At 36.2% G+C, this 16392-nt stretch overlaps 1 pseudogene; it reads right to left on the reverse strand.

Annotated features, from left to right (window-relative positions):
• Positions 1 to 979: 979 nt before the first annotated feature.
• On the reverse strand, positions 980 to 2660 carry LOC120199307 (annotated as a pseudogene).
• Positions 2661 to 16392: the final 13732 nt, after the last annotated feature.

The following is a 16392-nucleotide window of genomic DNA, read 5'->3' on the forward strand; positions in this document are numbered from 1 at the left end:
CAAACCAAGATATAGCTGAGTAAGAAAAATACCAAAACCAGCTCTAAGATTTACCAACCAGCACAATCCTTTCTGAAGAAAGACAATACTTTGTCAGTGGATACTTTGTTTAAACTAAAACAACCATGCTGACATAATGGAAAAATAAGTCTCCAGAAGAAGCCTAATTATAAGTTAAAAATTTGTGTCAACAACTTCGGGATCCCACTCATGTTTACAAACCAAGTTGATCTGATCTGAGCAGAATCAACTATTTGTTACAAAAGATATGCAGCCAAGCCCATGAGAAGTTTCGATGAGGGAAGCAATGGACGACAAAATATAGGCTTCACACCTAATATCAAAAAAGATGAGGGCAACATAACAGTTTCGGTGAACTAGCAGGAAAACAACATTTTTTACCTGTTCAGCAACAGACAGCAGACACAAGATGGACATTTTAATAGAGCTAAACAAAATTTTCCTATAGAATTTACAGTATTACCATCTGACATTAGCATTCAAAAACAAGAAGAAAAATTAAAGTTTAAACATCTCAATGTGTTGCTAAGTGTCCTTATGGAAGTATCCCTTCCTCAAAGAGATCTAACATTTTTAAGTCAGCAGGAAAAAAACATTATAAAAGGTTAGTTACATTGTTCTCTGAAGTCTAAACTCTAAACATAAACTAGAATCCAACATCTTGACAATTCATTTATGGGTAAAGTATAGTAATGATCACTGAATTTTTCTAAAGCTTTCATTTAGGTCCCCCAACTTTTAAAACTTGTAATATAATCCCCCAACATTTAGTCCATTTACAATATGGTCCCTCAACATTTAGTCCGTTTGCAATATGGTCCCCAACGTTACTTTTGTGGGACCATATTGCAAACGTACTAAATGTTGGGGGACTTTATTGCAAGTTTTAAAAGTTGGAAGACCTAAATGAAAGCTTTAGAAAAGTTCAGTGACCATTACTATACTTTACCCTAAATTTTTAAACATTTTCCTTTTCATTATTACAAGTCAAACTTAGCAACGCCAATTGGTCGGTGGGATTGAAAGGAAGACGTGGAGTTATAAGAACATGCAGTGGAGTTGCTTTACGACTCGTCACTCCAGCTGCTTCGCGCATATCCACTACTTCACCCGATGGGGTCTTAAACTCGAACCAATGCAATACATTAGCCAGCGTGAGTACCAAGATTCGAAACGCAAACGAAACTCCCGGACACATTCTTCTACCACTTCCGGACGGAATCAGTTCAAAGTTATGTCCCCTCACGTCAATGTCTCTGTGGCTAGTCATGAATCTTTCGGGTCGGAATTCGAATGGATCGTCCCACACGAGCGGATCGCGATGAATCTTTCGAAGATTGACGATAAGCCAAGTGCCGGCAGAAACTTGATGTCCATCGACTGTGCAGTCTTCAATGGCTTCATGAACCAAGGATAGTGGAGCAGCAGGGTATAGGCGTAGCGTTTCCTTGATGACGGACCCAAGGTAAACTAAGTTTTTGGTGTCTGATTCTTTCACTAGCATCCTATCTTTACCGACATGGATGTTGAATTCATGTTGGACCTTGTGCAATGCATCACGATTATTGAGTTAATAAAGATAAAACCCATGTCATTGTGATCGAGGTGGTATCTTCCGTCGCTAATATAAGAGCCTATTTGATTATGACCATAAAAAGATCAATAATGAATCTCCATAATAGTCTAGTACTAGCATGGGCAAGCTTGTATTTATAACATCAATAAAGGATTTGGTTAAGAAATGGACGTACGAGAGTGGTGGCTTTGTTGATGGAATCAGCATCGTGCTTCTCTGCATCACGGAGAATAGCTAGCAACGCTCCCATGAGATCTTGCTCATTATTTTCATCGTCTTCATCTATCTTACGCTTGTGCTCTTGTAGCCATCCTTCCACAACTTGGTCCAATTCTTTCGCTATCTTCTTCATGGACTCCTTATCTCCACCAATGTCCAACCATCCCAGAAACAGCAGCACATCAGAGACCACGAACTTTCCAATTGCTTCAAAGAAGTCGTTCAATGGCTTCTTCCATTCCAGGCTGTCATCTCGCTTCCCCACAATAATCCTAATGCTCACGTTAAGTGTAACATCTCTAAACCATCTCTGCATATCCACCAATGTATTCTTATTGCAGAGCTTGTATAACTGTTGCATCGACATCCTTATCTCCAATTCCCGAACGTGTTTAAATGAGTCGAATCGGTGATTCGAGAGGAGCTCGATCGTGGCATACCTGCGTGCTTGACGCCAATAATGTCCATATAATGACATTGTTATAACCCAGATGTTCCATGTTTGCTAGCTTTGGACGACCGGCAAATGCTTTATCGTTTGTGGTGAGACATTCTTTAGCGATCTCCCAACTGCTCACCACCAAAGCTCGACGCAAACCCAATTTGATGGTGAAGACTGTCCCATATTTGTCGGCCATGTTTGCCAATATTATGTGAGGTGCCTGTGGTCCTCTGAGGGGCGGAGGTGGCCAATAACTGGCCATGCTCCACCAGCTCCCGATGTCGTTTTCCTCTTGTTTATGTTTTTTGATATCCATAGAAGAGAGGAAAGAGACAGTCGTAATAGTGGAAAGGTAAATATTAGAATAGTCGATGTTGCTGGGAATGAATGAAATGATGCCATAGTTAGATTCCTACTCAAATATCTATGAGCCAAATAGAGATGAAGGTGTTGATTTATAGGCTATAACATGTAGATCAGACGGACATTATATATATTCTTTTTTTTTATCCTCCAATTCCAAGGTTTTACCTTGACTAATCTGGACTGACCCTGGACGGACATTATTGAACATATTTAATAAACTATGCCACATTGAGAATATGTGAGAAGGTACTGTGATTAAGAGTCATGTTATATGATCTTGATAAATGAAATATTTGTAATTAGTGCTACGGTGCTGAGTTATTTAGTTTGTACTTTGGAATGGTAATTAGAATACAATCTTATTCGACTTCAATTGGACATACAACTTTTACTAATTTGTCATTTGACCTATAAACCCTGTTTCTTTCTACATTTATTTCGAACCGTGTTTTGTTTTAAATATCGAAGATTCACGTCTGTAAAACATTCTCGATAACCAAAACAAAGATTTTAAATGTTATCTCGTGGTTATCAACCTAATGTTTTTAAATTGTCTGAATATTATATTGTCAACTGTTGTGCTCCGAGGGTCACTCTGGAGACTCCATGTAGGGCTTTGGATCCGACCGGTCTTCTAATTCAGGTGAAGCGATTCGATTCACACCAACTCAATATGTATACCCATTACCCCTAAAACTTGACTTAAGACCAAACCCAATAAATAAAATACCCAACCCAAATTATATACCAAACCCAATTATATATTATATACCACAAATATAAAAAAAAAACCTCGAACGAGTGTTGGCACAAATGATTAGGATTAAGGAATTTCAGCTTGTAAGGTCAAATTCAAATCCTACCATTGTCACTCTTGGTGGGCAATCTATAGATTCTTATGTAAATCTCAATTGAGTCTTAGATATACCCTGACCTGAACTGAGGAAGTCACCCCTAACCTAAAATTTTATGTACCAAATATATATATATATAACCTAAATCTCAATTAAATTACTCAAACCCAATTAATTACTGGTATCACAGTTGTACTATAACGATTTTAAATAATATCAGTATTATTATTCAAAACAATTGTTCATAGTAGCATTGTTTCGAACATAAATTGTTCTCAACGTGGTTACATTGGGTAAAAGTTGTTTCAAACATTAATTAACTTTAATATTATTTGAAAAATACTTAATAATTGAATTTATTTGATAAAATAAATTTATTTTAAGTAGTAAGTAATATGGAATTAAGTTTCTTGATGACTAAGTATGTAACTCTATAAATATAAAATACGTCATCTTTATAATTATTGAAGAGAATTATTTTGTAGAGATATAATCGTTTTTTTAAGATCTATGTAATTTGTGAGATATAAGTTGTAGGGATAATTTTCTAGGGATGTTGAGAAAATATTTTGAGATATACAAAATTTCTCAAAATTTTGATATAAATATACATTGAATTTTGAGATACATGGGACATCATGTATTTATACACTGCTTGATCTATATAGTGTATCAATGCTTTTTTCTCGTCAGATAGATAAGATCGAATCACGTTAAATCTAATTACTTGCATTTCTATGTTATCTCGCATTATTTATTTTTCTGCTTACATATTTCTAACAAGTGGTATCAAAACTATGTTTGAGTTGTGAAGTTTTAAAGAAATTTATTGCTACATATTTTATTAGCAATTTTAGAGACTTGCAAAAAGAATCTTGTTAAAACGAATTTTCAATTGTATGATAAATAATTCTCAATTGATACAACTGTACTTCAACAAACATTATGTAAGAATTAAAGTTGTTGTAGACTTGATTACAATGTTTCAATGGGTTTTCGACATATATATGAATTGAAGACTATTCTTTTCTTACTATAATACATTGTTTTGACTGTATCGCACTATGTATCATTTAATAACCGAATAGATCCCCTATCTTTGGTTCAAATCGAATTTGAAATAGAGGAATTTCAAGTATATTTAGAACTAAATAGATCTCGCCAACATGATTTCCTATACCCACTTATTTTTCGGGAGTATATTTATGCACTTGCCCATGATCTTGGTTTAAATAAATCGATGATTTTTTTTAGAAAAGGAAAATCAGGGTTATGATAATAAATTCAATTCACTAATTGTGAAACGTTTAATTATTCGAATGGGTCAATAATTGAATATTCGGTAACAATGTTTCAATGTGTTTTTGACATATATAGAAATTAAATTGTTAAAGACTTGACGACAGTTTTGCAATAGAATTTATGTCGATAAGAACATTATTAGATATTGATTAAAATTTTAATTAATAATTAAATTAAATTTTTGTGGTAACTATAATGGTGGAAGATTACTTCATAATTGAGTTTATTAGTTTAAGCTAAAAAATAAGAATGTGAGATAATATTTTAGAATACATTATGCTTTAATTTATATTATTTTATATTATTTGTGATTTCCAGATTTATAATGAATTAATATCCATTACATATTTTACTATAAATTTAATTCTCAACTTTAAGACTATTTTTTAATTGATCAAATAATATCAAATTTCTAAGCTAAATATATTAAAAAAACATATATAGAAATAATATACACGAATTTTAAGTGTGAAATTTATTGGAAATAAGGATCGAACAGAAGAGCAGAGTCTGAAGCAAAGAAAGGAATCAAGTCTGAAACCAAACTGAAGAAAACAACAGAGAACTGTGCTTCCACCCAATCATGGGATGCCACGTCACTATCCTAATTTAATCCCTGTTGTACAAATCCCACACCTGCTCCACCGGCTTACGTCCCGCGTGTCAGCTCCTCGGCGACCAGCCACCCGTCGTCGACGCTTAAAAGGCAGCCTCCCATTTCACTCCTCATAAAGAGACTCTCTCTCTATTAAAAAGAAGAAAGAAAAGGGGGGAAATATTTTTCTTTTCTTCAAATATTCTCCTTTTCCTTTGGCTTTGTTTTATTTCTTCAAAAACCCTAACACATAATTAAATAAATATCCAATCTTTTTCATTCTGATTTTTTCTTGAATTGCATATCTCAACTGGCTTTCCAAAGCCTTTCTCTCTGTCTTTTAGAGGCGAGTTTTTCTTCTTTTATTTTTTCAGTCTTTGCTGCTGAGTCATGGTTTGGATTTTTTTTAGAGAAAATCGCCTCAGTGACCAAAAAAAAGTTATAATATACGATTTTAACCAACTTTTTTTGGATTTGCCAAAATGACCAACAAAATCGCAACGCGAAATAAAAATCGCAACGCGATCCCCAGAATCGCAAATCAGTTTCCAGAATCGCAAATCAGTTTCCAAAATCGCAACGCGATTCTTGAAAATCGCGATGCGATAGTACAAATTCGCATTGCGATTTTCCATAATCGCAACGCGAATATGAAAATCGCAACGCGAACACATAAATCGCAACGCGTATCCGTAAATCGCAACGTGTATCCGTAAATCGCAACGCGTATGGGTAAATCGCAATGCGTATCCGTATATCGCAACGCGTATCCGTAAATCGCAACGATAATACATAAAATCGCAACGCGTATCCGTAAATCGCAACGCGATATTTAAAGCGCCATTATAATCGCTACGCGTATTTTATTTTCAAATTACAAAAAGAATATTAAGACAAAATCCCGTAATCGCAACTCATAACCTAAAACCTAAAATCACAACTCAGTCCCATCTCCATCTCTCACTCTCTACGGCGAAGAAATCCGTCCCATCTCCGAAGATTTCCGTCCCCATCTCCGGCGAAATCCCTCACAACCATTCACGGTCAGAAATCCCTCACAATATTCAGAAATGGAAAATCAACCTCCGAGGGTTAGTTTTTTTAATTATTTTTATTTTGAAATGTTTGCATTATTGTAGGTTTTTCATATTGAAACTGATGATAAGTTTACTGGTCATTTCAATAATAGATTAACCATTTCACTTAGATTTCATTTCGCGTTACGATTCTGTCGTTGCGATTTTCATTTCGCGTTGCTATTCTCTCGTTGCGATTTTCAAGTTAGTATTTGTCTTTGTCTTTGTTCTGTCTTTTGGTTGAAGTAATGCAATCCATTCAAGTTTCAATTTGCAGAAGAGTCGCAACGAGATAAATGAAAATCGCAACGAGAGAATGACTGTCGCAACGAGAGAATCGCAACGCGAAATGAAAATCGCAACGAGAGAATCGCAACGCGAAACCAAAATCGCAATGCGATTTTGGTTTCGCGTTGCGATTCTCTCGTTGCGATTTTCATTTCGCGTTGCGATTCTCTCGTTGCGATTGTCATCTCGCGTTGCGATTCTCTCGTTGCGATTTTCATTTCAACCAAAAGACAAAACAGTGTTGCAAATTTTAGTTTCAAGAATAAACTACTACTTTTTATGTTTATTGTTTTTGGTATATCTTCACAGTGTAGTTTTTGGTATATCTAACTTGGTATGTTTATTGTTTTTGTAGAAATTTTTTTCGGCTCAATTGACCTTGAGAAATAAAGTCAGCCTGGCCACTACAATTGCAAAGAAGCTTTCACCTGCTCAAAGACAATTGTTTGAGGAAACCTGGTTCGGGCCATGGCTGAGAGTACAGCATCCGGGTGGAGATGCTAATTTGACCCATTTGTGGCTTCAGACCATGACATCAAATCTACCCGACAGTATACAACGTGGTGAGGAAGAGATATGGTTTCATTTTCCACCAGCGTATACTTGCTTTGGGCGGAAGGAGTTCTGCTTAATCACTGGTCTACGATTCGGACACGATGATGTAGGCCGGTACACTCGTCATATCGCCCGCCCATCATGGTTATCCCGGGTTTTTCCGGATGAGTCAATGGAGAAGCCGAACCTACATGTCGACGACCTGAAGAAATTATTTAATAAGAAAGCTGGTTTCACTCGGATGGAAGACGTCGATGTTGTCCGAGTATGCCTTCTACTACTTGTGTATGCCGGCTTTTTAGGCAGAGAGGCCAGACAACCTATTCATCGGGAGCTAATAATATTGGTAGAGGACCTGAATGCATGGAATCTGTTTCCGTGGGGTTCGTATATATGGAAAGCTACCTGGACTAAGTTGTCGTCTGCCTTGATGACCGCAAAAGTTTGCGGGGCGATGGGTCCAAATACACTTTGTCAGGCTTTGTTTGGGCCTTTAAGGTAAGAATTTCTATATAATGTTTCTAAAATTATAATTAATTATTTAACAATTACTAATTTTGTTATTATATTGTTTGTAGATTTGGATATTCGAGGCTTTCCCCAGCATGCGTACATATGCAATAAAAACGTCAAATGATATTCCCAGGGCTATTTCCTGGAAGAGGAAAACTCTGTTGGATTGGGAAGACTTAATACCATATGCCACAATAAATAATGTAAGTTAACACAAATACTTTCATATAATATATAAACAAGTTATTAATAGTAGACGTTTAACTTTGTTTGAGTTTTTATATTTTAGGAGGCCAACATTCCATTACAAAGACTGACACCCACGGAGGAAGAGCTTGCCACTGATTGGTGGCAAGCTAGTCAGAATTTTTTTGATGGCACGGATGATGAGCAGCATCCACTTCCTCCAATTCGAGAGCCATCACCTCACCTAGAGCCATCACCCGATCGACCCGACTATACATCTCTAGAACGAGAGCCATCACCTATCCCGTCACATCATCGAGCCTCTTCTCCACCATCACCTCATGATAGGCGACCGGCAAAGATGCCACAACTCCTATCTCCCTGTTCTCCACCTCCACCTCAACGGATGAGTCAAGGGAGTTACGTGATGAGGTCAATGCCTTGCGTGAGGAGATCGGTACTCTACGCGATAACGATGGTGCATGGCGTGTGGAGGTGTCAACTTTATGTGGTGAGGTTGCCGCTCTACGTGAGATGATAGTATCGTTGCAGAATGAGGTTCATACTCTACGCAACGAGGTAAGTTTAAGATTTTCCATATTTAACTTAATGATAAATTTACTCGTAATTTCACTTAGATTAGCCATTTCACTTAGATTGCTTAGTAAATTTATTCGGTTGCTGCCAATTCTGCTAAACTGTGTATTCTTTAACACTGTGAAATAGTATTTGTCTTTGTTTTGTCTTTTGGTTGAAAGTAAATTTGTTCGGTTGCTGCCAATTCTGCTAAACTGTATATTCTTTAACACTGTGAAATATATTTGTCTTTGTTTTGTCTTTTGGTTGAAAGTAAATTTGTTCGGTTGCTGCCAATTCTGCTAAACTGTGTATTCTTTAACACTGTGAAATAGTATTTGTCTTTGTTTTGTTTGAAAGTAAATTTGTTCGGTTGCTGCCAATTCTGCTAAACTGTGTATTCTTTAACACTGTGAAATATATTTGTCTTTGTTTTGTCTTTTGGTTGAAAGTAAATTTGTTCGGTTGCTGCCAATTCTGCTAAACTGTGTATTCTTTAACACTGTGAAATAGTATTTGTCTTTGTTTTGTCTTTTGGTTGAAAGTAAATTTATCCATTCAAGTTTCAATTTGCAGAAGAAGAAATAGTTTACTTTCGCAACACGAAACTTAAAATCGCAACGCGAAACCAAAATCGCAACGCGAAATGAAAATCGCAACGACAGAATCGCAACGCGAAACCAAAATCGCAACGACAAGATCGCAACGCGAAACCAAAATCGCATTGCGATTTTCATTTCGCGTTGCGATTCTTTCGTTGCGATTTTCATTTCGCATTGCGATTCTGTCGTTGCGATTTTCATTTCGCGTTGCGATTTTGGTTTCGCGTTGCGATTTTAAGTTTCGTGTTGCGAAAGTAAACTATTTCTTCTTCTGCAAATTGAAACTTGAATGGATTGGATTACTTCAACCAATAGACAAAACAAAGACAAATACTAACTTCAGGGTATTAGTTTGAAACATATTTTTCTTTGTTATCTGATGCATTTTGTGAACTATGATAGAATAATGACTTGGGTGAATACAATGCAAGTTTGAAACATATTTGTCTTTGTTTTCACTGTTTAAATATCATGTCTGTTTATTTACTGATTTTTGTATTTAATTATTTAGCGGCCCGATAGAGTGGATGCTTTACGTCGGGTTATGCTTGCACGATGGAGTTCACGCATCAGACAGCGTGCACGTGCTATTAAGTCTCCGTACACCCCAATAGTGCGAAGACACCGCAAGAAGAAGCCCGACTCGCCTGTCATCCCTCAAGAGTCCACTCCTATCGTTGAAGAGGCCCCCCATATCATTCCTCGAGAGTCCCCTCCCACCGTTCAAGAGGCCACTGTCATCATTGAAGAGGTCCCTCCCACCATTCAAGAGCCCGATTCACATGGCGTCATATGTAGGCTTCTTGAGAAACCCTCTGTCGTGCCGGACATGATGGATTCAAGTTGGCTCTCGTATGAGTTACCGGCCAGTACCATACCGGTATCTGAAGAGGAGAGGGAACAACTACCGGACACAATTTTGGATAACACCCTTTGGGCTAAGACCGCAGTTGATTTTTATCTACATGAGCGGAGCAAGGGGTGTTTCACTGACATATGCAAGCTCACCGATGATATCTTTTTGTTGCTTGAACGGCCTTGGTGGGGCGTATTATTAGGGGTCGAAGACAATGGCTATTTCGATGGGGGGGTAAGTCTTATATTTTTCTTATATTTCAATTTGATTAATTTTTTTTTAAATTTATGTAAGTCACTAATATATGTCTTTTTTTGTAAAACAGCATATCGATGCGTGGGTGACACGTCTTCTAATAATAAGAAAACTTAAGAAAAATAAAAATATACGATATACAATAATGCCGACGTCTTTTCACGCCGTTCACTTGAAGAATGCACGAGATGAATCATTTGATTTGGGCAATGGACAAGCTAAACTTTATCCTGCATGGTGGGAGGTCGATAAGGTTAGTATTTATTTTAGATTGAGTTTAAAGGTTTTATGAAATAAGTGCGCAAATGAATGAATTATTACTTATGATTGCAGGTGTTTATCCCTGTTTTGGAACGTAAACATTGGATTCTCGTCGAGCTTCAGCTCCCATCCCTTAAGACAATAGTGTATGACAGCATGATAAATTACATATCATTGGCTGATTTAAGAGATGTTATTAAGGGATGGAGCTCTCATTTGGCTAAATTCTTGGATGCGATCAATTATTGGACTCGTTCTGGAAACAAGAAGCCAAAGAAGCTCAATATTACAGTTATTAGAGACGAGACCGCGCCACAACAAACGAGCGGAGCCAGAGGAGATTGTGGTCCTCTCGTATGCTTGGCGTTGGAGCGTTTGACGACGGGAAGCATCAAGTATCTACCTCCCACCGATAGAGATAAAGCTGCAGTAGGCTTGTGGTTTCGGCATTATATGGCTAAATCGATATATACGAGACGCTGCCTACCTGCATCCGCGTTATAAAAATGTCCATAAACAATTGGTAAGTTTATATACTTATAAATGAAAATGTTTGGTTAATTAACTAGAATTCAATAATTTGCGTAGAAAGTGTTGTTTGAACAAATGTTTGGTTTCTGCAGGTTAATCTCAGAAGTGAACTGCGTGAAAATGATGTCGAGCTGCAAAAGTTGATTCAATAGTTTAATTGATTGTTTTTGATTGTTTAATTGATTTGTAAAAGTTGATTCAATAGTAGATGATCGGAAATAAGAATTATTGCTTATTTTTTGATTGTTTAATTGATTTGTAAAAGATGATTTGTAAAAGTTGATTTGTGTAATTGATGCGAACATAATTCTTATTTGTGCTTGTTTAATTGATTGAAATGTAATGGTTGATTTTGTTGATTTAAATCTGCATTATGTTGAAGGCAAAATGACTATCGCAATGCGAAATGAAAATCGCAATGCGAAATGAAAATCGCAACGAGAGAATCGCAATGCGAAATGAAAATCGCAATGCGGAAATGAAAATCGCAATGCGTTTATAATTTCGCATTGCGATTATCTCGTTGCGATTTTCATTTCGCATTGCGATTTTCATTTCGCATTGCGATTCTTTCGTTGCGATTTTCATTTCGCATTGCGATTTTCATTTCGCATTGCGATTTTCATTTCGCATTGCGATTTTCATTTCGCATTGCGATTTTAATTTCGCATTGCGATTCTGTCGTTGCGATTTTCATTTCGCATTGCGATTTTCATTTCGCATTGCGATTCTCTCGTTGCGATTTTCATTTCCGCATTGCGATTTTCATGTTGGGATTTTCATTTCGCGTTGCGATTGTATTTTCCGTGTTGCGATAGTCAAATGCATGCCTAATAGTGATAACAACTGAATAACAAGAGTTGGTTAAGTCAAAATGGTTGGCCTGAGTCATTAATTCAACTGAAAATGTTAAAAGTTCACACATAAAATCCACATAATACAACGTTTGCATTTAAAAATCACCTAAGTTAACAGTCTCAAAAGGTGAAGCCAATCGTGATTGGGATTTTAAAGATGATTGCCTTTTGCTTGACACCATATGAGCTTTGGATTTTGATGATGATCCATATTTTGGTAGAGGAAAAGATGATTTGATGGCACTGGTGATCCACATGTCAACCTTGTATGACCACTTTCCTTGCACCGACTACATGTCGATCTCTTCTTCTCTCACCCTTAGACGGTATACGATCGTGACTTTTTGGTCGGCCAGGTAGCCTTCTGTCCATGGCTGGTGGCAAAACTGTTTGTAAGTCATCTGGTATGTCCCACTCAGAAGGATGTGGAATAGGGTAGACAATCTCGGCATAAGTCTGTCGATAAACTTCTGTAGTGTAGCAATCCATAGCGTATGCGCTTGAATCATCTTGGTTTAAATGACGACTTAGAGCGTTGATTGATTCTGCACTATTAGACGTCATGAAACCATATCTTGCTCCAAGTTGATGTACTCTTGACCATCTTTCAAACCCGACATCTTCTAGTGTTTGAGCACACTGAGGCAAAACACGTCTTAAACAATTTATATGCTTATTGAAATCCACTTCCCGATAAGCTTTTACAGCCTTCCAGTATGTCCATTTGTGCTTTTTTATACCAGCAGACCTTGATTTTAGATTTCTATACAAATGAACACCACAAAGTCCATGAAAAGCATCTGGGAAACACCTTCTAACAGCGTTGTCAATTGAGTTTGCCCTATCGGATATGATTGTCAGATTGCTAATAGGACCTATGCAATCCCTAAGATGCCCCATAAACCATGTCCATGAATCAGAGGTTTCAGATTTGCCAACCCCGTAAGCTATTGGCAATATCCCATTGTTAGCATCCATGGCTACTGCTAATAAGTTTACTCCAAGGTATCGACCTTTCAAATGTGCTCCGTCAACTATAATAACTGGGCGCATGCAAGTAATAAACGAACGAATCTACAAAATAATATACACAAGAAATATAATCATTTAAATGTGAAATGCATGTAACTAACAAAAATGAGTCAACAAAATTATATTGATTTACTAACCGTAGCACCAATGGCGATAAACAGCAACTCAAAGCGTCCATCTCTATCTGTTTTGATATGAGTTACCGACCCAGGATTTTTCAGCTTTAAATTGTGACAATAAGCCGGCAGTTGGGCAAACGATGCTTCTGGCGACCCCCTCAACAATTCCAAGGCATAACATTTGGCTCTCCAAGCTTGAGAATATGATATACTAATCTTGAACCGAGCATTCATGTCAGTCATAATTTCATGTCCCCGATATACCCTGCCATTCAAAAACATTAACTCAGCCAGAAAACCACCCAACACCTTTTTGTTTGCCTGTCTATGGTGAGGAAAAACTTGGGTTCTTGAACATGTATGTTTATCAATAAAAGTCCTAACTTGAAACATTTTGCAATCTTTTATTCTCTTTGCAATCATACGCCACGTACAGTTTTTGTCAATCATACACCTTGTTTCGAAACGATCTTTGCTTGATTTGTTAACTTTTAGTTGATAGCCATCTTCCACACATTTCGTATATAAAGCTATCTTCAAGTCTTCCTTTGTATCAAAACAATCATCTTTCTTGATACGAATAACTTTTGTGTAACAATCAACTGCTTTCTTTATCAACTCTTCTTCCGGTATCTGAAGTAATTCTGGCATATTCCAGTTATACGCCCGTGGCATTTTCTTTTCTTCGGGGACTTTTTCTTCTTCTTTTTCTTCTTCAGGATTATATGAATTACAGAATGGATGTTCAACATGTTCATTCACAGTCGTAACTTCCTCCTCATTATCATCAACATTACATTCTTCGGCAACGGCTGTTTCATCATCAAAATTCGGGTATTGACCAATATCAATATCATTACACGCATGGTCTGTTTCTTCTTCTGAAACATCATCAAAATCCGTGTATTGACCAATATCAAAGTCCGGATATTGACCAAGACCAAATTTCGAATACTGACTAATACTCACAATTTTTTCTGTTGGCTCATCATCGTCTAACTGGTCAATACGAAAACCGGAATTTGGTGCTGAAAGTTGATTGGGATTTGGATTAGAGAAAGGTTGTGGGTTTTGAGAAAACTTAGTTGATTACTACCCGCTACTGACCCAACAATACTACTTCTAGGTTCAACAACATACAATGTAACATCATCTTGTGAAACACTAATGTAAGCAATGAATCGTTCAACATCTTCATTGTCGGTTAACAAATAAACTTTACCATTTCTCTGATAAGATAGCCTAAATCCACTTAGGGGCTCTAAATTCAATTTATTTGAAACACGTAGCATTAGAGTTTCATAAGTTAACTTTTGTAAAGACAATTTTAGTTGAAGATTCATGGGTAAAGGCATATATTGTAAAACACCATGAACATTATCCCATGACCCTCCAAAACACAAATCTATCCAAACATGATCAACATTAGATGATTTCATGGTTGTAAATTAATTTACTAAACAGACGAGCTGCGAAACTAAAACCTGTTGCCGGATTGGGAAGGATGTCGTTGGATATAGGAACGGATGTCGCCGGAGAGAGTGATAGATGGAGATGGAATGAGTTGCGATTTAGGGATTTAGTTTATGATTTCAGTGTTATATACCCAAAATTTAAGTGTTGTGATTTACAGATTCTCGTTGCGATTTACGGATTATCGTTGCGATTTACAGATTCTCGTTGCGATTTACGGATTATCGTTGCGATTTACGGATACGCGTTGCGATTTACGGATTATCGTTGCGATTTACGGATACGCGTTGCGATTTACGGATACGCATTGCGATTTACGGATACGCGTTGCGATTTACGGATACACGTTGCAGTTTACGGATACGCGTTGCGATTTACGGATACGCGTTGCGATATACGGATACGCATTGCGATTTACCCATACGCGTTGCGATTTACGGATACACGTTGCGATTTACGGATACGCGTTGCGATTTATGTGTTCGCGTTGCGATTTTCATATTCGCGTTGCGATTATGGAAAATCGCAATGCGAATTTGTACTATCGCATCGCGATTTTCAAGAATCGCGTTGCGATTTTGGAAACTGATTTGCGATTCTGGGGATCGCGTTGCGATTTTTATTTCGCGTTGCGATTTTGTTGGTCATTTTGGCAAATCCAAAAAAAGTTGGTTAAAATCGTATATTATAACTTTTTTTTGGTCACTGAGGCGATTCTCTCTTTTTTTTAAGTATCAAATTTTTTCCTCTTCTTTTCTATTTATTCATCAGCTTTTGTTTCTGGGATTCTCTGAATCTTTTATTGGGGATTGGTTGTTTTGGGGTTTTGACATCTGCTTGATATTTGTGTTTTGTATTGTTCTTTTGTTACCCTTTTTGTATGCTTGGTTGGTTGCTAAGAAATGGTAGGAAAATTAAAAGATAGAGGACTTTTCAAGTAATTCAATTGTGGTGAAAGTTTAGTTTTGCTTGCGTGAAGTCGAGTTGGTTAATTGGGTCCATTATTCTTTAATTGTATATTTAGAGGGTTTTTGGGCTCTTAAGATTATCATTTTATGACGTTTCCTACTTTTCCTTGGGAATCAAACAAGGTTTGGGTAGATAAAGTTTTCATGTTTTGGTTGATGTTCTTTTTCTTGGAAATTTGCGTGGTTGTTAATTGCAGCTTGGGCAAGTGAAGGTGAAATTTTGGGAATTTTTTTCTTAGATAAAATTCCGAGTACTTTGAGGGGTAGTTATGCGGTGCGACGCCGAAAAATGGTTAATATATGGTATGATCGATTAAAATTTAGACTGGTTATGTTATATTATTTAATGGAAAATATTATAAAGTACAATAACATATTATTAAGCGGTTATATAATGTAATAGGTAGAATCTATATTGACCTATTTTATAAGTAAATCGGTATATTTATATCGATAATATTATAAATTTACCTATTACATTATAATATGTTGAAAGTGTCCATACTTTTTTATAAAAAGGATCGATATTTTTTTTAAAGTTATGTAATTTATGTTTCAATTTTTTAATAGTGTTTCATGTTTTCCACATACAATATTAATTTAATAATTTCATTTGCACAAAAATTATTTGATTGTTTTGATATTTTATAAAATAATATTTAGAATTTAAATTTAACAATATTAACCAAAGATAATAATAAATATGTAATATATATGTTTATTGTTTTTAATTTAATGATAATATATATTGTAACATAAAAAATAAATCATTAGATACATATAATTACTAAATTGATGTCTTAAAACTCTCTCAAAAAATAACCTTAAATTAATATTTTTCACAGTGAAAAAAGTATGGACACTTTTAT

The sequence above is a fragment of the Hibiscus syriacus genome, unplaced genomic scaffold (genome assembly GCF_006381635.1).
Source record: "Hibiscus syriacus cultivar Baekdansim isolate YM2019G1 unplaced genomic scaffold, ASM638163v2 tig00000340_pilon, whole genome shotgun sequence".
Taxonomy (NCBI): Eukaryota; Viridiplantae; Streptophyta; class Magnoliopsida; order Malvales; family Malvaceae; genus Hibiscus; species Hibiscus syriacus.